The sequence below is a fragment of the Anser anser genome, assembly GCF_964211835.1.
Source record: "Anser anser genome assembly, chromosome: 1".
NCBI classification, from domain to species: domain Eukaryota; kingdom Metazoa; phylum Chordata; class Aves; order Anseriformes; family Anatidae; genus Anser; species Anser anser.
This window is the reverse complement of record NC_139720.1, coordinates 78,374,663-78,401,060: the sequence shown is the minus strand read 5'-3', so window position 1 is coordinate 78,401,060 and position 26,398 is coordinate 78,374,663.

The window sequence follows — 26,398 nt, the reverse complement described above, 5'->3', positions numbered from 1 at the left end:
AGGAGTGCTAGGGTTAATCAGGTTATAATTATGATTGAAAATCATGGTGCGGGGTTAAGCTGTGGCATATCATTAAGGAGGGGGAAGTCCCTCTTTGGCTAGCTTAAAAGGCTAGTGCTGTTGCATAGCTTCTTAATGATTAGGATGATGATAGAAGGGATGATCAGGCCTCGAAATGTGGGAGTGGGGTTGATTCTACTACAATGGGTATGTAGCTGTGATTAGCCCCGCAAATTTCTGAGCATTGTCCGTAAAAAATCCCAGGCCGGGTGGTAATGAATGAAGTTTGGTTTAGTCGGCCTGGGATTGCGTCTGTTTTAACTCCGAGCGTTGGGACTGCTCAGGAGTGGAGTACGTCTCCTGCAGTAATGATTACGCGGATGGGGGATTCTATTGGGATAACTACGCGGTGGTCAACTTCTAGCAGTCGGAAGTGGCCGTTGGGTAAGTCTGGGGTGGGCACTATGTAGGAGTCGAAGGATAGGTCTTTGAAGTCTGTGTATTCGTAGCTTCAGTATCATTGGTGGCCGATGGCTTTTAGGGTGAGGTCTGGTTCATCGATTTTGTCCATTATGTAGAGGATTTGTAGGGATGGGAGGGCGAGGAGTACCAGGACGATAGCAGGTAGGATTGTCCAGATCAGCTCTACTTCTTGGGCGTCTACAGCATTGGACGAGAGTTTTTCTGTTAGTATGTGGGCTAAAAGGTAGAGAACTAGGCTGCAGATAGCTAGGGCAACGATTAGGGCGTGGTCGTGGAATTCAATGAGTTCTTCTATGATGGGTGATGAGGCGTCTTGGAATCCTAGTTGGGAGTGGTTGGCCACATGAGATGTACAGGATTTTTACCTGTGATTTAGTCTTGACAAGGCTATGTAATTGGTTTACTAACGTCTCATAAGAAAGAAGCATGAGCGGTTAATGCAGTTGGCTTGAAACCAGCATGTGAGGGTTCGATTCCTTCCTTTCTTGTACTTGGACGAAGGCCGGTTCCTCGAAAGTATGGTATGGGGGAGGGCAGCCGTGGATTCATTCAACGTTTGTGGTAGTTAGTTCTGGTTGTAGGACTTTTCGTTTGGCCGGAAAGGCTTCTATGAACAACTATCTATGAACTATCTATGAACATAGCCCTAGCCTTCCCACTATGGCTCGCCACACTACTAACAGGCCTACGAAACCAACCATCAGCCTCTTTAGCCCACCTATTACCCGAAGGTACCCCTACACCCCTAATCCCCACACTAATCCTGATCGAAACAACCAGCCTACTAATCCGCCCCCTAGCCCTCGGAGTCCGCCTTACAGCCAACCTTACAGCAGGACACTTACTCATCCAACTCGTCTCTACAGCCTCCATTGCATTAATACCCACCCTTCCTGCAGTATCCATCCTAACAATAATCATCCTACTACTCCTAACCATCCTAGAAGTAGCAGTAGCCATAATCCAGGCCTACGTCTTCGTGCTCCTTCTAAGCCTATACTTACAAGAAAACATCTAATGGCACACCAAGCACACTCATACCACATAGTTGACCCAAGCCCTTGACCAATCTTCGGGGCAGCCGCCGCCCTACTCACAACCTCAGGATTAATCATGTGATTCCACTACAACTCATCCATACTACTAACCCTAGGCCTCATCTCAATACTCCTAGTAATACTCCAATGATGACGAGACATTGTACGAGAAAGCACCTTCCAAGGCCATCACACTCCCACAGTCCAAAAAGGCCTACGATACGGCATAATCCTTTTCATCACATCCGAAGCATTCTTCTTCTTAGGGTTCTTCTGAGCGTTCTTCCACTCGAGCCTGGCCCCAACCCCAGAACTAGGAGGCCAATGACCCCCAACAGGAATTAAACCACTCAACCCGATAGAAGTCCCCCTACTAAACACAGCCATCCTACTAGCCTCAGGCGTTACCGTAACGTGAGCCCATCACAGCATCACAGAAGGAAACCGAAAACATGCCATCCACGCCCTAACCCTAACGATCCTCCTGGGATTCTACTTCACAGCCCTACAAGCAATAGAATACCACGAAGCCCCATTCTCAATCGCCGATAGCGTCTACGGATCTACCTTCTTCGTTGCCACTGGATTCCACGGACTCCACGTAATCATCGGATCCTCCTTCCTGACCGTCTGCCTCTTCTGACTGATCAAGTTCCACTTTACATCAGACCACCACTTCGGATTCGAGGCAGCAGCCTGATACTGACACTTCGTAGACGTCATCTGACTATTCCTCTACATAACCATCTACTGATGAGGATCTTGCTCTTCTAGTATATTAATTACAATTGACTTCCAATCTCTAGAATCTGGTATAAACCCAGAGGAGAGCAATGAACGCACTCATGTTCATATTCGCCCTATCATCAATCCTAAGCGCCGCCCTAACCGCATTAAACTTCTGACTCGCCCAAATAAACCCCGACTCAGAGAAACTCTCACCGTACGAATGTGGATTCGACCCACTTGGATCTGCTCGATTACCATTCTCAGTTCGATTCTTCCTCAGTAGCCATCCTGTTCGTCCTATTCGACCTAGAAATCGCCCTCCTACTCCCCCTGCCATGAGCCGTCCAACTCCAATCCCCCCTAATGACCCTCACCTGAACTGTAGTGATCCTCCTTCTCCTAACACTCGGACTGGCCTACGAGTGAATTCAAGGGGGCCTAGAATGAGCAGAATAACAGAAAGTTAGTCTAACCAAAAAGATAGCTGGTTTCGACCCAGCAGATTACAGCCAACCCTGTAACTTTCTTATGTCGCCCCTACATTTAAGCTTCTACTCAGCCTTCATTTTCAGCGGACTAGGACTAGCCTTCCACCGAACCCACCTAGTATCCGCCCTACTATGCCTTGAAAGCATAATATTATCGATATTCGTAGGCCTATCAATATGATCCATCGAAAACCAAGTCTCCTCATTCACCATGGTACCAATTCTCATGCTAACCTTCTCAGCGTGTGAGGCGGGCACAGGCCTGGCCATCCTAGTAGCCTCCACCCGCACACATGGCTCCGACCATCTACACAACCTAAACCTCCTGCAATGCTAAAAATCATCCTACCCACAATCATACTTCTTCCAACAGCCCTGCTGTCTCCACCAAAATTTCTATGGACTAACACCACCTTATACAGCCTCCTAATCGCTGCCCTAAGCCTACAGTGATTAATCCCAACCTACTACCCCTACAAATTTTTATCCAACTGAACAGGAATTGACCAAATCTCATCCCCCCTCCTAGTACTATCCTGCTGACTACTCCCACTCATAATCATAGCAAGCCAAAACCACCTGCAACAAGAACCCCTACAACGCAAACGAATCTTTATCTCAACCTTAGTCGCAGTCCAGCCATTCATCCTACTAGCCTTTTCCACCACAGAACTAGCACTATTTTACATCTCATTTGAAGCAACCCTCATTCCCACCCTAATCTTAATCACCCGATGGGGGAACCAACCAGAACGCCTAAGCGCTGGCATCTACCTGCTATTCTACACGCTAGTAAGCTCTCTACCCCTGCTAATCACAATCATACACCTATACGTGAAAATTGGCACCCTGCACCTGCCAACCCTACAACTAACCCACCCAACCCTATCCACCTCATGGACAGGAATACTATCAGGTCTAGCACTGCTCATAGCATTCATAGTAAAAGCCCCACTATACGGCCTACACCTCTGACTGCCAAAAGCCCACGTAGAAGCACCCATCGCAGGCTCAATACTCCTCGCCGCCCTACTACTAAAGCTAGGAGGATACGGAATTATACGAGTCACTCTATTTATGGGCCCACTGTCCAACCTCCTGCACTACCCCTTCCTAACCCTGGCCCTATGAGGCGCCCTAATGACTAGCTCAATCTGCCTACGACAGACAGACCTAAAATCACTAATCGCTTATTCATCCGTTAGCCACATAGGCCTAGTTATCGCCGCAGGAATAATCCAAACCCACTGATCATTCTCAGGGGCAATGATCCTAATAATTTCCCATGGACTAACTTCCTCCATACTATTCTGCCTAGCCAACACAAACTATGAACGTACGCACAGCCGAATTCTACTACTCACACGAGGCCTACAACCTCTCCTACCACTCATAGCTACCTGATGATTGCTGGCCAATCTAACAAACATAGCCTTACCCCCAACAACAAACCTCATAGCAGAGCTAACCATTATAATCACCTTATTCAACTGATCTGCCTTCACGATCATCCTAACAGGAATCGCAACCCTACTAACCGCCTCCTACACCTTATTCATACTACTAATGACCCAACGAGGCTCAATCCCCTCCCACATCACATCTATGCAAAACTCAACCACGCGAGAACACCTGCTCATAACACTCCACATTATCCCAATATTCCTCCTAATCCTCAAACCCGAACTGATCTCCGGAATCCCCTCATGCAAGTATAGTTTAAACCAAACATTAGACTGTGATTCTAAGAATAGAAGTTCAAACCTTCTTACCTGCCGAGGGGAGGGTTTAACCAACAAGAGCTGCTAACTCTTACATCTGAGCCTAAAACCTCAGCCCCCTTACTTTTAAAGGATAACAGCAATCCACTGGTCTTAGGAACCACCCATCTTGGTGCAAATCCAAGTAAAAGTAGTGAACCCCACACTACTAATCAACTCCCTCACACTACTCACGCTGACAATCCTCCTAACCCCAATCATCCTGCCATTTCTATTTAAAAACTTTAAAAACACCCCACAAGCCACCACCCGCGCTGTTAAAACCGCATTCCTAATTAGCCTAGCCCCTACAACCGCATTCATCTACTCGGGAGTAGAATCTGTCACCTGCCACTGGGAGTGAAAATTCATTATAAACTTTAAAATCCCCCTGAGCCTAAAAATAGACCAATACTCAATAACATTTCTTCCAATCGCCCTATTTGTAACATGATCAATCCTACAATTCGCCATATGATACATGGCCTCAGAGCCATACGTAACAAAATTTTTCACCTACCTACTGACATTCCTAGTCGCCATACTCCTCCTAACAACCGCAAACAACATATTCCTCCTATTCGTAGGCTGGGAAGGAGTACGAATCATGTCCTTCCTTCTCATCGGCTGATGACAAGGCCGAGCAGATGCCAACACCGCCGCCCTACAAGCCGTAATCTACAACCGAATCGGAGACATCGGACTGATCCTGAGCATAGCATGACTAGCTTCAACATTCAACACCTGAGAGATCCAACAAGCCGTACACCCCCACCAAACCCCAATCCTCCCCCTCATAGGATTAATCCTCGCAGCCGCAGGAAAATCCGCCCAATTTGGACTCCACCCATGACTGCCCGCAGCAATAGAAGGCCCCACCCCAGTATCAGCCCTACTGCACTCCAGTACCATAGTAGTAGCCGGAATCTTCCTGCTCATCCGCATGCACCCCCTGCTAGCCACCAACCAGACAGCCCTAACTTCGGGGTAATATTTACAGGAGTAAACCTAACGTTCTTCCCACAGCACTTCCTAGGCCTAGCATCCCCAGTGGTGCCAGTGCACTCTCTTGAGTCACAGCACTGCATCCCCAGTGGTGCCAGTGCACTCTCTGGACTCACTGCAGTGCATCCCCAGTGGTGCCAGTGCACTCTCTGGACTCACTGAAGTGCATCCCCAGTGGTGCCAGTGCACTCTCTGGACTCACTGAAGTGCATTCTCAGTGGTGCCAGTGCACTCTCTGGACTCACTGCAGTGCATCCCCAGTGGTGCCAGTACACTCACTGGACTCACTGCACTGCATCCCCAGTGGTGCCAGTGCACTCTCTGGACTCACTAAACTGCATCACCAGTGGTGCCTCTGCACTCTCTGGACTCACTGCACTGCTTCCCCAGTGGTGCCAGTGCACTCACTGGACTCACTGCAGTGCATCCCCACTGGTGCCAGTGCACTCTCTGGGCTCACTGCAGTGCATCCCCAGTGGTGCCAGTGCACTCTCTGGACTCACTGCACTGCATCCCCAGTGGTGCCTGTGCGCTCTCTGGAGTCACAGCACTGCATCCCCAGTGGTGCCAGTGCAATCTCTGGACTCACTGCACTGCATCCCCAGTGGTGCCAGTGCACTCTCTGGACTCACTGAAGTGCATTCTCAGTGGTGCCAGTGCACTCTCTGGACTCACTGCACTGCATCCCCAGTGGTGCCAGTGCACTCTCTGGACTCACTGCACTGCATCCCCAGTGGTGCCAGTGCACTCTCTGGACTCACTGCACTGCATCCCCAGTGCTGCCAGTGCACTCTCTGGACTCACTGCACTGCATCCCCAGTGGTGCCAGTGCACTCTCTGGACTCACTGCAGTGCATCCCCACTGGTGCCAGTGCACTCTCTGGACTCACTGCACTGCATCCCCAGTGGTGCCAGTGCACTCACTGGACTCACTGCAGTGCATCCCCACTGGTGCCAGTGCACTCTCTGGACTCACTGCACTGCATCCCCAGTGGTGCCAGTGCACTCTCTGGACTCACTGCACTGCATCCCCAGTGGTTCCAGCGCACTCTCTGGACTCACTGCACTGCATCCCCAGTGGTGCTAGTGCACTCTGTGGACTCACTGCAGTGCATCCCCAGTGGTGCCAGTGCACTCTCTGGACTCACTGTACTGCACCCCCAGTGGTGCCAGTGCACTCACTGGACTGACTGCACTGCATCCCCAGTGGTGCCAGTGCACTCTCTGGACTCACTGCACTGCATCCCCACTGGTGCCAGTGTACTCTCTGGACTCACTGCACTGCATCCCCAGTGGTGCCAGTGCACTCACTGGACTCACTGGACACATCCCCAGTGGTGCCAGTGCACTCTCTGGACTCACTGCACTGCATCCCCACTGGCGCCAGTGTACTCTCTGGACTCACTGCAGTGCATCCCCAGTGGTGCCAGTGCACTCTCTGGACTCACTGCACTGCATAGCCAGTGGTGTCAGTGCACTCTCTGGACTCACTGCAGTGCATCCCCAGTGGTGCCAGTGCACTCTCTGGACTCACTGCACTGCATCCCTAGTGGTGCCACTGCACTCTCTGGACTCACTGCACTGCATCCCCAGTGGTGCCAGTGCACTCTCTGGACTCACTGCACTGCATCCCCAGTGGTGCCAGTGCACTCACTGGACTCACTGCAGTGCATCCCCACTGGTGCCAGTGCACTCTCTGGACTCACTGCACTGCATCCCCAGTGGTGCCAGTGCACTCTCTGGACTCACTGCACTGCATCCCCAGTGGTTCCAGCGCACTCTCTGGACTCACTGCACTGCATCCCCAGTGGTGCTAGTGCACTCTGTGGACTCACTGCAGTGCATCCCCAGTGGTGCCAGTGCACTCACTGGACTCACTGGACACATCCCCAGTGGTGCCAGTGCACTCTCTGGACTCAATGCAGTGCATCCCCAGTGGTGCCAGTGCACTCTCTGGACTCACTGCACTGCATCCCCAGTGGTGCCAGTGTACTCTCTGGACTCACTGCAGTGCATCCCCAGTGGTGCCAGTGCACTCTCTGGACTCACTGCACTGCATAGCCAGTGGTGTCAGTGCACTCTCTGGACTCACTGAAGTGCATCCCCAGTTGTGCCAGTGCACTCTCTGGACTCAATGCACTGCATCCCCAGTGGTGCCAGTGCACTCTCTGGACTCACTGCACTGCATCCCCAGTGGTGCCAGTGCAATCTCTGGACTCACTGAAGTGCATCCCCAGTGGTGCCAGTGCACTCTCTGGACTCACTGCACTGCATCCCCAGTGGTGCCTGTGCGCTCTCTGGAGTCACAGCACTGCATCCCCAGTGGTGCCAGTGCACTCACTGGACTCACTGGACACATCCCCAGTGGTGCCAGTGCACTCTCTGGACTCAATGCAGTGCATCCCCAGTGGTGCCAGTGCACTCTCTGGACTCACTGCACTGCATCCCCAGTGGTGCCAGTGTACTCTCTGGACTCACTGCAGTGCATCCCCAGTGGTGCCAGTGCACTCTCTGGACTCACTGCACTGCATAGCCAGTGGTGTCAGTGCACTCTCTGGACTCACTGAAGTGCATCCCCAGTTGTGCCAGTGCACTCTCTGGACTCAATGCACTGCATCCCCAGTGGTGCCAGTGCACTCTCTGGACTCACTGCACTGCATCCCCAGTGGTGCCAGTGCAATCTCTGGACTCACTGAAGTGCATCCCCAGTGGTGCCAGTGCACTCTCTGGACTCACTGCACTGCATCCCCAGTGGTGCCTGTGCGCTCTCTGGAGTCACAGCACTGCATCCCCAGTGGTGCCAGTGCAATCTCTGGACTCACTGCACTGCATCCCCACTGGTGCCAGTGCACTCTCTGGACTCACTGAAGTGCATTCTCAGTGGTGCCAGTGCACTCTCTGGACTCACTGCACTGCATCCCCAGTGGTGCCTGTGCACTCTCTGGACTCACTGCACTGCATCCCCAGTGGTGCCAGTGCACTCTCTGGACTCACTGCACTGCATCCCCAGTGCTGCCAGTGCACTCTCTGGACTCACTGCACTGCATCCCCAGTGGTGCCTCTGCACTCTCTGGACTCACTGCACTGCATCCCCAGTGGTGCCAGTGCACTCTCTGGACTCACTGCACTGCATCCCCAGTGGTGCCAGTGCACTCACTGGACTCACTGCAGTGCATCCCCACTGGTGCCAGTGCACTCTCTGGACTCACTGCACTGCATCCCCAGTGGTGCCAGTGCACTCTCTGGACTCACTGCACTGCATCCCCAGTGGTTCCAGCGCACTCTCTGGACTCACTGCACTGCATCCCCAGTGGTGCTAGTGCACTCTGTGGACTCACTGCAGTGCATCCCCAGTGGTGCCAGTGCACTCTCTGGACTCACTGTACTGCACCCCCAGTGGTGCCTGTGCACTCACTGGACTGACTGCACTGCATCCCCAGTGGTGCCAGTGCACTCTCTGGACTCACTGCACTGCATCCCCAATGGTGCCAGTGTACTCTCTGGACTCACTGCACTGCATCCCCAGTGGTGCCAGTGCACTCACTGGACTCACTGGACACATCCCCAGTGGTGCCAGTGCACTCTCTGGACTCACTGCAGTGCATCCCCAGTGGTGCCAGTGCACTCTCTGGACTCACTGCACTGCATCCCCACTGGTGCCAGTGTACTCTCTGTACTCACTGCAGTGCATCCCCAGTGGTGCCAGTGCACTCTCTGGACTCACTGCACTGCATAGCCAGTGCTGTCAGTGCACTCTCTGGACTCACTGAAGTGCATCCCCAGTTGTGCCAGTGCACTCTCTGGACTCAATGCACTGCATCCCCAGTGGTGCCAGTGCACTCTCTGGACTCACTGCACTGCATCCCCAGTGGTGCCAGTGCAATCTCTGGACTCACTGAAGTGTATCCCCAGTGGTGCCAGTGCACTCTCTGGACTCACTGCAGTGCATCCCAGTGGAGCCAGTGCACTCTCTGGACTCACTGTACTGCATCACCAGTGGTGCCAGTGCACTCTCTGGACTCACTGCAGTGCATCACAGGTGGTGCCAGTGCACTCTCTGGACTCACTGCACTGCATCCCCAGTGGTGCCAGTGCACTCTCTGGACTCACTGCACTGCATCCCCAGTGGTGACAGTGCACTCTCTGCACTCACTTCTCTGCATTCCCAGTGGTGCCAGTGAAGTCTCTGGACTCACTGCACTGCATCCACAGTGGTGCCAGTGCAATCTCTGGACTCACTGCAGTGCATCCCCAGTGGTGCCAGTGCACTCTCTGGACTCACTGCACTGCATCCCCAGTGGTGCCAGTGCACTCTCTGGACTCACTGCAGTGCATCCCAAGTGGTGCCAGTGCACTCTCTGGACTCACTGCACTGCATCCCCAGTGGTGCCAGTGCACTCTGTGGACTCACTGCACTGCATCCCCAGTGGTGACAGTGCACTCTCTGGACTCACTGCAGTGCATCCCCAGTGGTGCCAGTGCACTCTCTGGACTCACTGCACTGCATCCCCAGTGGTGCCAGTGCAGTCTCTGGAGTAACTGCAGTGCATCCCCAGTGGTGCCAAAGCACTCTCTGGACTCCCGGCACCGCATCCCCAGTGGTGCCAGTGCACTCTCTGGACTCACTGCACTGCATCCCCAGTGGTGCCAGTGCACTCTCTGGAGTCACAGCACTGCATCCCCAGTGGTGCCAGTGCACTCTCTGGACTCACTGCAGTGCATCCCCAGTGGTGCCAGTGCACTCTCTGGACTCACTGAAGTGCATCCCCAGTGGTGCCAGTGCACTCTCTGGACTCACTGAAGTGCATTCTCAGTGGTGCTAGTGCACTCTCTGGACTCACTGCAGTGCATCCCCAGTGGTGCCAGTACACTCACTGGACTCACTGCAGTGCATCCCCAGTGGTGCCAGTGCACTCTCTGGACTCACTAAACTGCATCACCAGTGGTGCCTCTGCACTCTCTGGACTCACTGCACTGCATCATCGGTGGTGCCAGTGCACTCACTGGACTCACTGCAGTGCATCCCCACTGGTGCCAGTGCACTCTCTGGGCTCACTGCAGTGCATCCCGAGTGGTGCCAGTGCACTCTCTGGACTCACTGCACTGCATCCCCAGTGGTGCCTGTGCGCTCTCTGGAGTCACAGCACTGCATCCCCAGTGGTGCCAGTGAAATCTCTGGACTCACTGCACTGCATCCCCAGTGGTGCCAGTGCACTCTCTGGACTCACTGAAGTGCATTCTCAGTGGTGCCACTGCACTCTCTGGACTCACTGCAGTGCATCCCCAGTGGTGCCAGTGCACTCTCTGGACTCACTGCACTGCATCCCCAGTGCTGCCAGTGCACTCTCTGAACTCACTGCACTGCATCCCTAGTGGTGCCACTGCACTCTCTGGACTCACTGCACTGCTTCCCCAGTGGTGCCAGTGCACTCTCTGGACTCACTGCACTGCATCCCCAGTGGTGCCAGTGCACTCACTGGACTCACTGCAGTGCATCCCCACTGGTGCCAGTGCACTCTCTGGACTCACTGCACTGCATCCCCAGTGGTGCCAGTGCACTCTCTGGACTCACTGCACTGCATCCCCAGTGGTTCCAGCGCACTCTCTGGACTCACTGCACTGCATCCCCAGTGGTGCTAGTGCACTCTGTGGACTCACTGCAGTGCATCCCCAGTGGTGCCAGTGCACTCTCTGGACTCACTGAAGTGCATTCTCAGTGGTGCCAGTGCACTCTCTGGACTCACTTCAGTGCATCCGCAGTGGTGCCATTGCACTCTCTGGACTCACTGCACTGCATCTCCAGTGGTGCCAGTGCACTCTCTGGACTCACTGCACTGCATCCCCAGTGCTGCCAGTGCACTCTGTTGAGTCACTGCACTGCATCCCCTGTGGTGCAAGAGCACTCTCTGGACTCACAGCAGTGCATCACCAGTGGTGCCAGTGCACTCTCTGGACTCACTGCACTGCATCACCAGTGGTGCCAGTGCACTCTCTGGACTCACTGCACTGCATCCCCAGTGGTGCTAGTGCACTGTGTGGTCTCACGGTACTGCATCCCCAGTGGTGCCAGTGCAATCTCTGGACTCACTGCAGTGCATCCCCAGTGGTGCCAGTGCACTCTCTGGACTCACTGCACTGCATCCCCAGTGGTGCCAGTGCACTCTCTGGACTCACTGCACTGCATCCCCAGTAATAACAGTGCACTCTCTGGACTCACTGCAGTGCATGCCCAGTGGTGCCAGTGCACTCTCTGGACTTACTGCACTGCATCCCCAGTAGTGCCAGTGCACTCTCTGGACTCACTGCACTGCATCCCCAGTGGTGCCAGTGCACTCACTGGATTCACTGCACTGCATCCCCAGTGGTGCCAATACACTCTCTGGACACACTGCACTGCATCCCCAGTGGTGCCAGTGCACTCTGTGGACTCACTGTACTGCATCCCCAGTGGTGACAGTGCACTCTCTGGACTCACTGCACTGCATCCCCAGTGGTGCCAATAAACTCTCTGGACTCACTGCACTGCATCCCCAGTGGTGACAGTGCACTCTCTGGACTCACTGCACTGCATCCCCAGTGGTGCCAGTGCAGTCTCTGGAGTAACTGCAGTGCATCCCCACTTGTGCCAAAGCACTCTCTGTACTCACTGCAGTGCATCCCCAGTGGTGCCACTGCACTCTCTGGACTCACTGCAGTGCATCCCCAGTGGTGCCAGTGCACTCTCTGGACTCATTGAAGTGCATTCTCAGTGGTGCCAGTGCACTCTCTGGACTCACTGCAGTGCATCCCCAGTGGTGCCAGTACACTCACTCGACTCACTGCACTGCATCCCCAGTGGTGCCAGTGCACTCTCTGGACTCACTGCAGTGCATCCCCAGTGGTGCCAGTGCACTCTCTGGACTCCCTGCACTGCATCCCCACTGGTGCCAGTGCACTCTCTGGGCTCACTGCAGTGCATCCCCAGTGGTGCCAGTGCACTCTCTGGACTCACTGCACTGCATCCCCAGTGGTGCCAGTGCACTCTCTGGAGTCACAGCACTGCATCCCCAGTGGTGCCAGTGCAAATCTCTGGACTCACTGCACTGCATCCCCAGTGGTGCCAGTGCACTCTCTGGACTCACTGCACTGCATCCCCGGTGGTGCCAGTGCAGTCTCTGGAGTAACTGCACTGCATCCCCACTGGTGCCAAAGCACTCTCTGGACTCCCAGCACCGCATCCCCAGTGGTGCCAGTGCACTCTCTGGACTCACTGCACTGCATGCCCAGTGGTGCCAGTGCACTCTCTGGACTCACTGTACTGCATACCCACTGGTGCCAGTGCACTCTGTGGACTCACTGTACTGCATCCCCAGTGGTGACAGTGCACTCTCTGGACTCACTGCAGTGCAGCCCCAGTGGTGCCAGTGCACTCTCTGGACTCACTGCAGTGCATCCCCAATGGTGCCAGTGCACTCTCTGGACTCACTGCACTGAAGCCCCAGTGGTGCCAGTGCACTCTCTGGACTCACTGCAGTGCATCCCCAGTGGTGCCAGTGCACTCTCTGGACTCACTGCACTGCATCCCCAGTGGTGCCAGTGCACTCTCTGGACTCACTGCAGGGCATCCCCAGTGGTGCCAGTGCACTGTCTGGACTCACTGCAGTGCATCCCCAGTGGTGCCAGTGCACTCTCTGGACTCACTGTACTGCACCCCCAGTGGTGCCAGTGCACTCACTGGACTGACTGCACTGCATCCCCAGTGGTGCCAGTGCACTCTCTGGACTCACTGCACTGCATCCCCACTGGTGCCAGTGTACTCTCTGGACTCACTGCACTGCATCCCCAGTGGTGCCAGTGCACTCAGTGGACTCACTGGACACATCCCCAGTGGTGCCAGTGCACTCTCTGGACTCACTGCAGTGCATCCCCAGTGGTGCCAGTGCACTCTCTGGACTCACTGCACTGCATCCGCAGTGGTGCCAGTGTACTCTCTGGACTCACTGTAGTGCATCCCCAGTGGTGCCAGTGCACTCTCTGGACTCACTGCAGTGCATCCCCACTGGTGCCAGTGCACTCTCTGGACTCACTGAAGTGCATCCCCAGTTGTGCCAGTGCACTCTCTGGACTCACTGCCCTGCATTGCCAGTGGTGCCAGTGCACTCTCTGGACTCACTGCACTGCATCCCCAGTGGTGCCAGTGCAATCTCTGGACTCACTGTAGTGCATCCCCAGTGGTGCCAGTGCACTCTCTGGGCTCAGTGCAGTGCATCCCCAGTGGTGCCAGTGCACTCTCTGGACTCACTGTACTGCATCACCATTGGTGCCAGTGCACTCTCTGGACTCACTGCAGTGCATTCCCAGTGGTGCCAGTGCACTCTTTGGACTCACTGCACTGCAGCCCCATTGGTGCCAGTGCACTCTCTGGACTCACTGCACTGCATCACAGGTGGTGCCAGTGCACTCTCTGGACTCACTGCACTGCATCCCTAGTGGTGCCACTGCACTCTCTGGACTCACTGCACTGCTTCCCCAGTGGTGCCAGTGCACTCTCTGGACTCACTGCACTGCATCCCCAGTGGTGCCAGTGCACTCACTGGACTCACTGCAGTGCATCCCCACTGGTGCCAGTGCACTCTCTGGACTCACTGCACTGCATCCCCAGTGGTGCCAGTGCACTCTCTGGACTCACTGCACTGCATCCCCAGTGGTTCCAGCGCACTCTCTGGACTCACTGCACTGCATCCCCAGTGGTGCTAGTGCACTCTGTGGACTCACTGCAGTGCATCCCCAGTGGTGCCAGTGCACTCTCTGGACTCACTGAAGTGCATTCTCAGTGGTGCCAGTGCACTCTCTGGACTCACTTCAGTGCATCCGCAGTGGTGCCATTGCACTCTCTGGACTCACTGCACTGCATCTCCAGTGGTGCCAGTGCACTCTCTGGACTCACTGCACTGCATCCCCAGTGCTGCCAGTGCACTCTGTTGAGTCACTGCACTGCATCCCCTGTGGTGCAAGAGCACTCTCTGGACTCACAGCAGTGCATCACCAGTGGTGCCAGTGCACTCTCTGGACTCACTGCACTGCATCACCAGTGGTGCCAGTGCACTCTCTGGACTCACTGCACTGCATCCCCAGTGGTGCTAGTGCACTGTGTGGTCTCACGGTACTGCATCCCCAGTGGTGCCAGTGCAATCTCTGGACTCACTGCAGTGCATCCCCAGTGGTGCCAGTGCACTCTCTGGACTCACTGCACTGCATCCCCAGTGGTGCCAGTGCACTCTCTGGACTCACTGCACTGCATCCCCAGTAATAACAGTGCACTCTCTGGACTCACTGCAGTGCATGCCCAGTGGTGCCAGTGCACTCTCTGGACTTACTGCACTGCATCCCCAGTAGTGCCAGTGCACTCTCTGGACTCACTGCACTGCATCCCCAGTGGTGCCAGTGCACTCACTGGATTCACTGCACTGCATCCCCAGTGGTGCCAATACACTCTCTGGACACACTGCACTGCATCCCCAGTGGTGCCAGTGCACTCTGTGGACTCACTGTACTGCATCCCCAGTGGTGACAGTGCACTCTCTGGACTCACTGCACTGCATCCCCAGTGGTGCCAATAAACTCTCTGGACTCACTGCACTGCATCCCCAGTGGTGACAGTGCACTCTCTGGACTCACTGCACTGCATCCCCAGTGGTGCCAGTGCAGTCTCTGGAGTAACTGCAGTGCATCCCCACTTGTGCCAAAGCACTCTCTGTACTCACTGCAGTGCATCCCCAGTGGTGCCACTGCACTCTCTGGACTCACTGCAGTGCATCCCCAGTGGTGCCAGTGCACTCTCTGGACTCATTGAAGTGCATTCTCAGTGGTGCCAGTGCACTCTCTGGACTCACTGCAGTGCATCCCCAGTGGTGCCAGTACACTCACTCGACTCACTGCACTGCATCCCCAGTGGTGCCAGTGCACTCTCTGGACTCACTGCAGTGCATCCCCAGTGGTGCCAGTGCACTCTCTGGACTCCCTGCACTGCATCCCCACTGGTGCCAGTGCACTCTCTGGGCTCACTGCAGTGCATCCCCAGTGGTGCCAGTGCACTCTCTGGACTCACTGCACTGCATCCCCAGTGGTGCCAGTGCACTCTCTGGAGTCACAGCACTGCATCCCCAGTGGTGCCAGTGCAAATCTCTGGACTCACTGCACTGCATCCCCAGTGGTGCCAGTGCACTCTCTGGACTCACTGCACTGCATCCCCGGTGGTGCCAGTGCAGTCTCTGGAGTAACTGCACTGCATCCCCACTGGTGCCAAAGCACTCTCTGGACTCCCAGCACCGCATCCCCAGTGGTGCCAGTGCACTCTCTGGACTCACTGCACTGCATGCCCAGTGGTGCCAGTGCACTCTCTGGACTCACTGTACTGCATACCCACTGGTGCCAGTGCACTCTGTGGACTCACTGTACTGCATCCCCAGTGGTGACAGTGCACTCTCTGGACTCACTGCAGTGCAGCCCCAGTGGTGCCAGTGCACTCTCTGGACTCACTGCAGTGCATCCCCAATGGTGCCAGTGCACTCTCTGGACTCACTGCACTGAAGCCCCAGTGGTGCCAGTGCACTCTCTGGACTCACTGCAGTGCATCCCCAGTGGTGCCAGTGCACTCTCTGGACTCACTGCACTGCATCCCCAGTGGTGCCAGTGCACTCTCTGGACTCACTGCAGGGCATCCCCAGTGGTGCCAGTGCACTGTCTGGACTCACTGCAGTGCATCCCCAGTGGTGCCAGTGCACTCTCTGGACTCACTGTACTGCACCCCCAGTGGTGCCAGTGCACTCACTGGACTGACTGCACTGCATCCCCAGTGGTGCCAGTGCACTCTCTGGACTCACTGCACTGCATCCCCACTGGTGCCAGTGTACTCTCTGGACTCACTGCACTGCATCCCCAGTGGTGCCAGTGCACTCAGTGGACTCACTGGACACATCCCCAGTGGTGCCAGTGCACTCTCTGGACTCACTGCAGTGCATCCCCAGTGGTGCCAGTGCACTCTCTGGACTCACTGCACTGCATCCGCAGTGGTGCCAGTGTACTCTCTGGACTCACTGTAGTGCATCCCCAGTGGTGCCAGTGCACTCTCTGGACTCACTGCAGTGCATCCCCACTGGTGCCAGTGCACTCTCTGGACTCACTGAAGTGCATCCCCAGTTGTGCCAGTGCACTCTCTGGACTCACTGCCCTGCATTGCCAGTGGTGCCAGTGCACTCTCTGGACTCACTGCACTGCATCCCCAGTGGTGCCAGTGCAATCTCTGGACTCACTGTAGTGCATCCCCAGTGGTGCCAGTGCACTCTCTGGGCTCAGTGCAGTGCATCCCCAGTGGTGCCAGTGCACTCTCTGGACTCACTGTACTGCATCACCATTGGTGCCAGTGCACTCTCTGGACTCACTGCAGTGCATTCCCAGTGGTGCCAGTGCACTCTTTGGACTCACTGCACTGCAGCCCCATTGGTGCCAGTGCACTCTCTGGACTCACTGCACTGCATCACAGGTGGTGCCAGTGCACTCTCTGGACTCACTGCACTGCATCCCCAGTGGTGCCAGTGCACTCTCTGGACTCACTGCACTGCATCCCCAGTGGTGCCAGTGCACTCTCTGCACTCACTTCTCTGCATTCCCAGTGGTGCCAGTGAAGTCTCTGGACTCACTGCACTGCATCCACAGTGGTGCCAGTGCACTCTCTGGACTCACTGCAGTGCATCACCAGTGGTGCCAGAGCACTCTCTGGACTCACTGCACTGCATCCCCAGTGGTGCCAGTGCACTCTGTGGACTCACTGCAGTGCATCCCCAGTGGTGCCAGTGCACTCTCTGGACTCACTGAAGTGCATTCTCAGTGGTGCCAGTGCACTCTCTGGACTCACTTCAGTGCATCCCCAGTGGTGCCAGTACACTCTCTGGACTCACTGCAGTGCATCCCCAGTGGTGCCAGTGCACTCTCTGGACTCACTGCAGTGCATCCCCAGTGGAGCCAGTGCACTCTCTGGACTCACTGCAGTGCATCCGCAGTGGTGCCAGTGCACTCTCTGGACTCACTGCACTGCATCTCCAGTGGTGCCAGTGCACTCTCTGGACTCACTGCACTGCATCCCCAGTGCTGCCAGCGCACTCTATTGAGTCACTGCACTGCATCCCCTGTGGTGCAAGAGCACTCTCTGGAATCACAGCAGTGCATCACCAGTGGTGCCAGTGCACTCTCTGGACTCACTGCACTGCATCCCCAGTGGTGCCAGTGCACTCTCTGGACTCACTGCACTGCATCCCCAGTAGTGCCAGTGCACTCTCTGGACTCACTGCACTGCATCCCCAGTGGTGCCACTGCACTCTCTGGACTCACTGCACTGCATCCCCAGTGGTGCCAGTGCACTCTCTGGAGTCACAGCTCTGCATCCCCAGTGGTGCCAGTGCACTCTCTGGACTCACTGAAGTGCATCCCCAGTGGTGCCAGTGCACTCTCTGGACTCACTGAAGTGCATTCTCAGTGGTGCCAGTGCACTCTCTGGACTCACTGCACTGCATCCCCAGTGGTGCCAGTGCACTCTCTGGACTCACTGAACTGCATCCCCAGTGGTGCCAGTGCACTCTCTGGACTCACTGCACTGCATCCCCAGTAGTGCCAGTGCACTCTCTGGAGTCACTGCACTGCGTCACAGGTGGTGCCAGTGCACTCACTGGATTCACTGCACTGCATCCCCAGTGGTGCCAGTGCACTCTCTGGACTCACTGCACTGCATCCCCAGTGGTGCCACTGCACTCTCTGGACTCACTGCAGTGCATCCCCAGTGGTGCCAGTGCACTCTCTGGACTCACTGCACTGCATCCCCAGTGGTGCCAGTGCACTCTCTGGACTCACTGCACTGTATCCCCAGTGGTGCCAGTGCACTCACTGGATTCACTGCAGTGCATCCCCAGTGGTCACAGTGCACTCTCTGGACTCACTGCAGTGCAACCCAGTGGTGCCACTGCACTCTCTGGACTCACTGCAGTGCATCCCCAGTGCTGCCAGTGCACTCTCTGGGCTCACTGCAGGGCATCCCCAGTGGTGCCAGTGCACTGTCTGGACTCACTGCAGTGCATCCCCAGTGGTGCCAGTGCACTCTCTGGACTCACTGTTCTGCACCCCCAGTGGTGCCAGTGCACTCACTGGACTGACTGCACTGCATCCCCAGTGGTGCCAGTGCACTCTCTGGACTCACTGCACTGCATCCCCACTGGTGCCAGTGTACTCTCTGGACTCACTGCACTGCATCCCCAGTGGTGCCAGTGCACTCACTGGACTCACTGGACACATCCCCAGTGGTGCCAGTGCACTCTCTGGACTCACTGCAGTGCATCCCCAGTGGTGCCAGTGCACTCTCTGGACTCACTGCACTGCATCCCCAGTGGTGCCAGTGTACTCTCTGGACTCACTGTAGTGCATCCCCAGTGGTGCCAGTGCACTCTCTGGACTCACTGCACTGCATCCCCAGTGGTGCCAGTGCACTCTCTGGACTCACTGAAGTGCATCCCCAGTTGTGCCAGTGCACTCTCTGGACTCACTGCAGTGCATCCCCAGTGGTGCCAGTGCACTCTCTGGACTCACTGCACTGCATAGCCAGTGGTGTCAGTGCACTCTCTGGACTCACTGAAGTGCATCCCCAGTTGTGCCAGTGCACTCTCTGGACTCAATGCACTGCATCCCCAGTGGTGCCAGTGCACTCTCTGGACTCACTGCACTGCATCCCCAGTGGTGCCAGTGCAATCTCTGGACTCACTGAAGTGCATCCCCAGTGGTGCCAGTGCACTCTCTGGACTCACTGCACTGCATCCCCAGTGGTGCCTGTGCGCTCTCTGGAGTCACAGCACTGCATCCCCAGTGGTGCCAGTGCAATCTCTTTACTCACTGCACTGCATCCCCACTGGTGCCAGTGCACTCTCTGGACTCACTGAAGTGCATTCTCAGTGGTGCCAGTGCACTCTATGGACTCACTGCACTGCATCCCCAGTGGTGCCAGTGCACTCTCTGGACTCACTGCACTGCATCCCCAGTGGTGCCAGTGCACTCTCTGGACTCACTGCACTGCATCCCCAGTGCTGCCAGTGCACTCTCTGGACTCACTGCACTGCATCCCCAGTGGTGCCAGTGCACTCTCTGGACTCAATGCAGTGCATCCCCAGTGGTGCCAGTGCACTCTCTGGACTCACTGCACTGCATCCCCAGTGGTGCCAGTGCACTCACTGGACTCACTGCAGTGCATCCCCACTGGTGCCAGTGCACTCTCTGGACTCACTGCACTGCATCCCCAGTGGTGCCAGTGCACTCTCTGGACTCACTAAACTGCATCCCCAGTGGTTCCAGCGCACTCTCTGGACTCACTGCACTGCATCCCCAGTGGTGCTAGTGCACTCTGTGGACTCACTGCAGTGCATCCCCAGTGGTGCCAGTGCACTCTCTGGACTCACTGTACTGCACCCCCAGTGGTGCCAGTGCACTCACTGGACTGACTGCACTGCATCCCCAGTGGTGCCAGTGCACTCTCTGGACTCACTGCACTGCATCCCCACTGGTGCCAGTGTACTCTCTGGACTCACTGCACTGCATCCCCAGTGGTGCCAGTGCACTCACTGGACTCACTGGACACATCCCCAGTGGTGCCAGTGCACTCTCTGGACTCACTGCACTGCATTCCCAGTGGTGCCAGTGCACTCTCTGGACTCACTGCACTGCATCCCCAGTGGTGCCAGTGTACTCTCTGTACTCACTGCAGTGCATCCCCAGTGGTGCCAGTGCACTCTCTGGACTCACTGCACTGCATAGCCAGTGGTGTCAGTGCACTCTCTGGACTCACTGCACTGCATCCCCAGTGCTGCCAGTGCACTCTCTGGACTCACTGCACTGCATCCCTAGTGGTGCCACTGCACGCTCTGGACTCACTGCACTGCATCCCCAGTGGTGCCAGTGCACTCTCTGGACTCACTGCACTGCATCCCCAGTGGTGCCAGTGCACTCACTGGACTCACTGCAGTGCATCCCCACTGGTGCCAGTGCACTCTCTGGACTCACTGCACTGCATCCCCACTGGTGCCAGTGTACTCTCTGGACTCACTGCACTGCATCCCCAGTGGTGCCAGTGCACTCACTGGACTCACTGGACACATCCCCAGTGGTGCCAGTGCACTCTCTGGACTCACTGCAGTGCATCCCCAGTGCTGCCAGTGCACTCTCTGGACTCACTGCACTGCATCCCCAGTGGTGCCAGTGTACTCTCTGTACTCACTGCAGTGCATCCCCAGTGGTGCCAGTGCACTCTCTGGACTCACTGCACTGCATAGCCAGTGGTGTCAGTGCACTCTCTGGACTCACTGAAGTGCATCCCCAGTTGTGCCAGTGCACTCTCTGGACTCACTTCAGTGCATCCCCAGTGGTGCCAGTGCACTCTCTGGACTCACTGCACTGCATCCCCAGTGGTGCCAGTGCAATCTCTGGACTCACTGAAGTGCATCCCCAGTGGTGCCAGTGCACTCTCTGGACTCACTGCAGTGCATCCCCAGTGGTGCCAGTGCACTCTCTGGACTCACTGAAGTGCATCACCAGTGGTGCCAGTGCACTCTCTGGACTCACTGCAGTGCATTCCCAGTGGTGCCAGTGCACTCTTTGGACTCACTGCACTGCAGTCCCATTGGTGCCAGTGCACTCTCTGGACTCACTGCACTGCATCACAGGTGGTGCCAGTGCACTCTCTGGACTCACTGCACTGCATCCCCAGTGGTGCCAGTGCACTCTCTGGACTCACTGCACTGCATCCCCAGTGGTGCCAGTGCACTCTCTGCACTCACTTCTCTGCATTCCCAGTGGTGCCAGTGAAGTCTCTGGACTCACTGCACTGCATCCACAGTGGTGCCAGTGCAATCTCTGGACTCACTGCAGTGCATCCCCAGTGGTGCCAGTGCACTCTCTGGACTCACTGCACTGCATCCCCAGTGGTGCCAGTGCACTCTCTGGACTCACTGCAGTGCATCCCCAGTGGTGCCAGTGCACTCTCTGGACTCACTGCACTGCATCCCCAGTGGTGCAAGTGCACTCTCTCGAGTCACTGCACTACATCCCCAGTGGTGCCAGTGCACTCACTGGACTCACTGTACTGCATCATCTGTAGTGCCAGTGCACTCTCTGGACTCACTGCAATGCATCCCCAGTGGTGCCAGTGCACTCTCTGGACTCACTGCACTGCATCCCCAGTGGTGCCAGTGCACTCTCTGGACTCACTGCACTGTATCCCCAGTGGTGCCAGTGCACTCACTGGATTCACTGCAGTGCATCCCCAGTGGTGCCAGTGCACTCTCTGGACTCACTGCACTGCATCCCCAGTGGTGCCAGTGCACTCTCTGGACTCACTGCACTGCATCCCCAGTGGTGACAGTGCACTCTCTGGACTCACTGCAGTGCATCCCCAGTGGTGCCAGTGCACTCTCTGGACTCACTGCACTGCATCCCCAGTGGGGCCAGTGCAGTCTCTGGAGTAAATGCAGTGCATCCCCAGTGGTGCCAAAGCACTCTCTGGACTACCGGCACCGCATCACCGGTGGTGCCAGTGCACTCTCTGGACTCACTGCACTGCATCCCCAGTGGTGCCAGTGCACTCTCTGGAGTCACAGCACTGCATCCCCAGTGCTGCCAGTGCACTCTCTGGACTCACTGCAGTGCATCCCCAGTGGTGCCAGTGCACTCTCTGGACTCACTGAAGTGCATCCCCAGTGGTGCCAGTGCACTCTCTGGACTCACTGAAGTGCATTCTCAGTGGTGCCAGTGCACTCTCTGGACTCACTGCAGTGCATCCCCAGTGGTGCCAGTACACTCACTGGACTCACTGCACTGCATCCCCAGTGGTGCCAGTGCACTCTCTGGACTCACTAAACTGCATCACCAGTGGTGCCTCTGCACTCTCTGGACTCACTGCACTGCTTCCCCAGTGGTGCCAGTGCACTCACTGGACTCACTGCAGTGCATCCCCACTGGTGCCAGTGCACTCTCTGGGCTCACTGCAGTGCATCCCGAGTGGTGCCAGTGCACTCTCTGGACTCACTGCACTGCATCCCCAGTGGTGCCTGTGCGCTCTCTGGAGTCACAGCACTGCATCCCCAGTGGTGCCAGTGCAATCTCTGGACTCACTGCAGTGCATCCCCAGTGGTGCCAGTGCACTCTCTGGACTCACTGAAGTGCATTCTCAGTGGTGCCACTGCACTCTCTGGACTCACTGCAGTGCATCCCCAGTGGTGCCAGTGCACTCTCTGGACTCACTGCACTGCATCCCCAGTGCTGCCAGTGCACTCTCTGAACTCACTGCACTGCATCCCTAGTGGTGCCACTGCACTCTCTGGACTCACTGCACTGCTTCCCCAGTGGTGCCAGTGCACTCTCTGGACTCACTGCACTGCATCCCCAGTGGTGCCAGTGCACTCACTGGACTCACTGCAGTGCATCCCAACTGGTGCCAGTGCACTCTCTGGACTCACTGCACTGCATCCCCAGTGGTGCCAGTGCACTCTCTGGAGTCACTGCACTGCATCCCCAGTGGTTCCAGCGCACTCTCTGGACTCACTGCACTGCATCCCCAGTGGTGCTAGTGCACTCTGTGGACTCACTGCAGTGCATCCCCAGTGGTGCCAGTGCACTCTCTGGACTCACTGAAGTGCATTCTCAGTGGTGCCAGTGCACTCTCTGGACTCACTTCAGTGCATCCGCAGTGGTGCCATTGCACTCTCTGGACTCACTGCACTGCATCTCCAGTGGTGCCAGTGCACTCTCTGGACTCACTGCACTGCATCCCCAGTGCTGCCAGTGCACTCTGTTGAGTCACTGCACTGCATCCCCTGTGGTGCAAGAGCACTCTCTGGACTCACAGCAGTGCATCACCAGTGGTGCCAGTGCACTCTCTGGACTCACTGCACTGCATCACCAGTGGTGCCAGTGCACTCTCTGGACTCACTGCACTGCATCCCCAGTGGTGCTAGTGCACTGTGTGGACTCACTATACTGCATCCCCAGAGGTGCCAGTGCAATCTCTGGACTCACTGCAGTGCATCCCCAGTGGTGCCAGTGCACTCTCTGGACTCACTGCAGTGCATCCCCAGTGGTGCCAGTGCACTCTCTGGACTCACTGCACTGCATCACCAGTAATAACAGTGCACTCTCTGGACTCACTGCAGTGCATGCCCAGTGGTGCCAGTGCACTCTCTGGACTTACTGCACTGCATCCCCAGTAGTGCCAGTGCACTCTCTGGACTCACTGCACTGCATCCCCAGTGGTGCCAGTGCACTCACTGGATTCACTGCACTGCATCCCCAGTGGTGCCAATGCACTCTCTGGACACACTGCACTGCATCCCCAGTGGTGCCAGTGCACTCTGTGGACTCACTGTACTGCATCCCCAGTGGTGACAGTGCACTCTCTGGACTCACTGCACTGCATCCCCAGTGGTGCCAATGCACTCTCTGGACTCACTGCACTGCATCCCCAGTGGTGACAGTGCACTCTCTGGACTCACTGCACTGCATCCCCAGTGGTGCCAGTGCACTCACTGGATTCACTGCACTGCATCCCCAGTGGTGCCAATGCACTCTCTGGACTCACTGCACTACATCCCCAGTGGTGCCAGTGCACTCTGTGGACTCACTGTACTGCATCCCCAGTGGTGCCAATGCACTCTCTGGACTCACTGCACTGCATCCCCAGTGGTGCCAAAGCACTCTCTGGAATCACTGCACTGCATCCCCAGTGGTGACAGTGCACTCTCTGGACTCACTGCAGTGCATCCCCAGTGGTGCCAGTGCACTCTCTGGACTCACTGCAGTGCATCCCCACTGGTGCCAGTGCACTCTCTGGACTCACTGCACTGCATCCCCAGTGGTGCCAGTGCAGTCTCTGGAGTAACTGCAGTGCATCCCCACTGGTGCCAAAGCACTCTCTGGACTCACTGCAGTGCATCCCCAGTGGTGCCACTGCACTCTCTGGACTCACTGCAGTGCATCCCCAGTGGTGCCAGTGCACTCTCTGGACTCTTTGAAGTGCATTCTCAGTGGTGCCAGTGCACTCTCTGGACTCACTGCAGTGCATCCCCAGTGGTGCCAGTACACTCACTCGACTCACTGCACTGCATCCCCAGTGGTGCCAGTGCACTCTCTGGACTCACTAAACTGCATCACCAGTGGTGCCAGTGCACTCTCTGGACTCCCTGCACTGCATCCCCACTGGTGCCAGTGCACTCTCTGGGCTCACTGCAGTGCATCCCCACTGGTGCCAGTGCACTCTCTGGACTCATTGCACTGCATCCCCAGTGGTGCCAGTGCACTCTCTGGAGTCACAGCACTGCATCCCCAGTGGTGCCAGTGCAAATCTCTGGACTCACTGCACTGCATCCCCAGTGGTGCCAGTGCACTCTCTGGACTCACTGCACTGCATCCCCGGTGGTGCCAGTGCAGTCTCTGGAGTAACTGCACTGCATCCCCACTGGTGCCAAAGCACTCTCTGGACTCCCAGCACCGCATCCCCAGTGGTGCCAGTGCACTCTCTGGACTCACTGCACTGCATGTCCAGTGGTGCCAGTGCACTCTCTGGACTCACTGTACTGCATACCCACTGGTGCCAGTGCACTCTGTGGACTCACTGTACTACATCCCCAGTGGTGACAGTGCACTCTCTGGACTCACTGCAGTGCAGCCCCAGTGGTGCCAGTGCACTCTCTGGACTCACTGCAGTGCATCCCCAGTGGTGCCAGTGCACTCTCTGGACTCACTGCACTGAAGCCCCAGTGGTGCCAGTGCACTCTCTGGACTCACTGCACTGCATCCCCAGTGGTGCCAGTGCACTCTCTGGACTCACTGCACTGCATCCCCAGTGGTGCCAGTGCACTCTCTGGACTCACTGCAGGGCATCCCCAGTGGTGCCAGTGCACTGTCTGGACTCACTGCAGTGCATCCCCAGTGGTGCCAGTGCACTCTCTGGACTCACTGTACTGCACCCCCAGTGGTGCCAGTGCACTCACTGGACTGACTGCACTGCATCCCCAGTGGTGCCAGTGCACTCTCTGGACTCACTGCACTGCAACCCCACTGGTGCCAGTGTACTCTCTGGACTCACTGCACTGCATCACCAGTGGTGCCAGTGCACTCACTGGACTCACTGGACACATCCCCAGTGGTGCCAGTGCACTCTCTGGACTCACTGCAGTGCATCCCCAGTGGTGCCAGTGCACTCTATGGACTCACTGCACTGCATCCGCAGTGGTGCCAGTGTACTCTCTGGACTCACTGTAGTGCATCCCCAGTGGTGCCAGTGCACTCTCTGGACTCACTGCAGTGCATCCCCACTGGTGCCAGTGCACTCTCTGGACTCAGTGAAGTGCATCCCCAGTTGTGCCAGTGCACTCTCTGGACTCAATGCACTGCATCCCCAGTGGTGCCAGTGCACTCTCTGGACTCACTGCACTGCATCCCCAGTGGTGCCAGTGCAATCTCTGGACTCACTGTAGTGCATCCCCAGTGGTGCCAGTGCACTCTCTGGGCTCACTGCAGTGCATCCCCAGTGGTGCCAGTGCACTCTCTGGACTCACTGTACTGCATCACCAGTGGTGCCAGTGCACTCTATGGACTCACTGCAGTGCATTCCCAGTGGTGCCAGTGCACTCTTTGGACTCACTGCACTGCATCCCCATTGGTGCCAGTGCACTCTCTGGACTCACTGCACTGCATCACAGGTGGTGCCAGTGCACTCTCTGGACTCACTGCACTGCATCCCCAGTGGTGCCAGTGCACTCTCTGGACTCACTGCACTGCATCCCCAGTGGTGCCAGTGCACTCTCTGGACTCACTGCACTGCATCCCCAGTGGT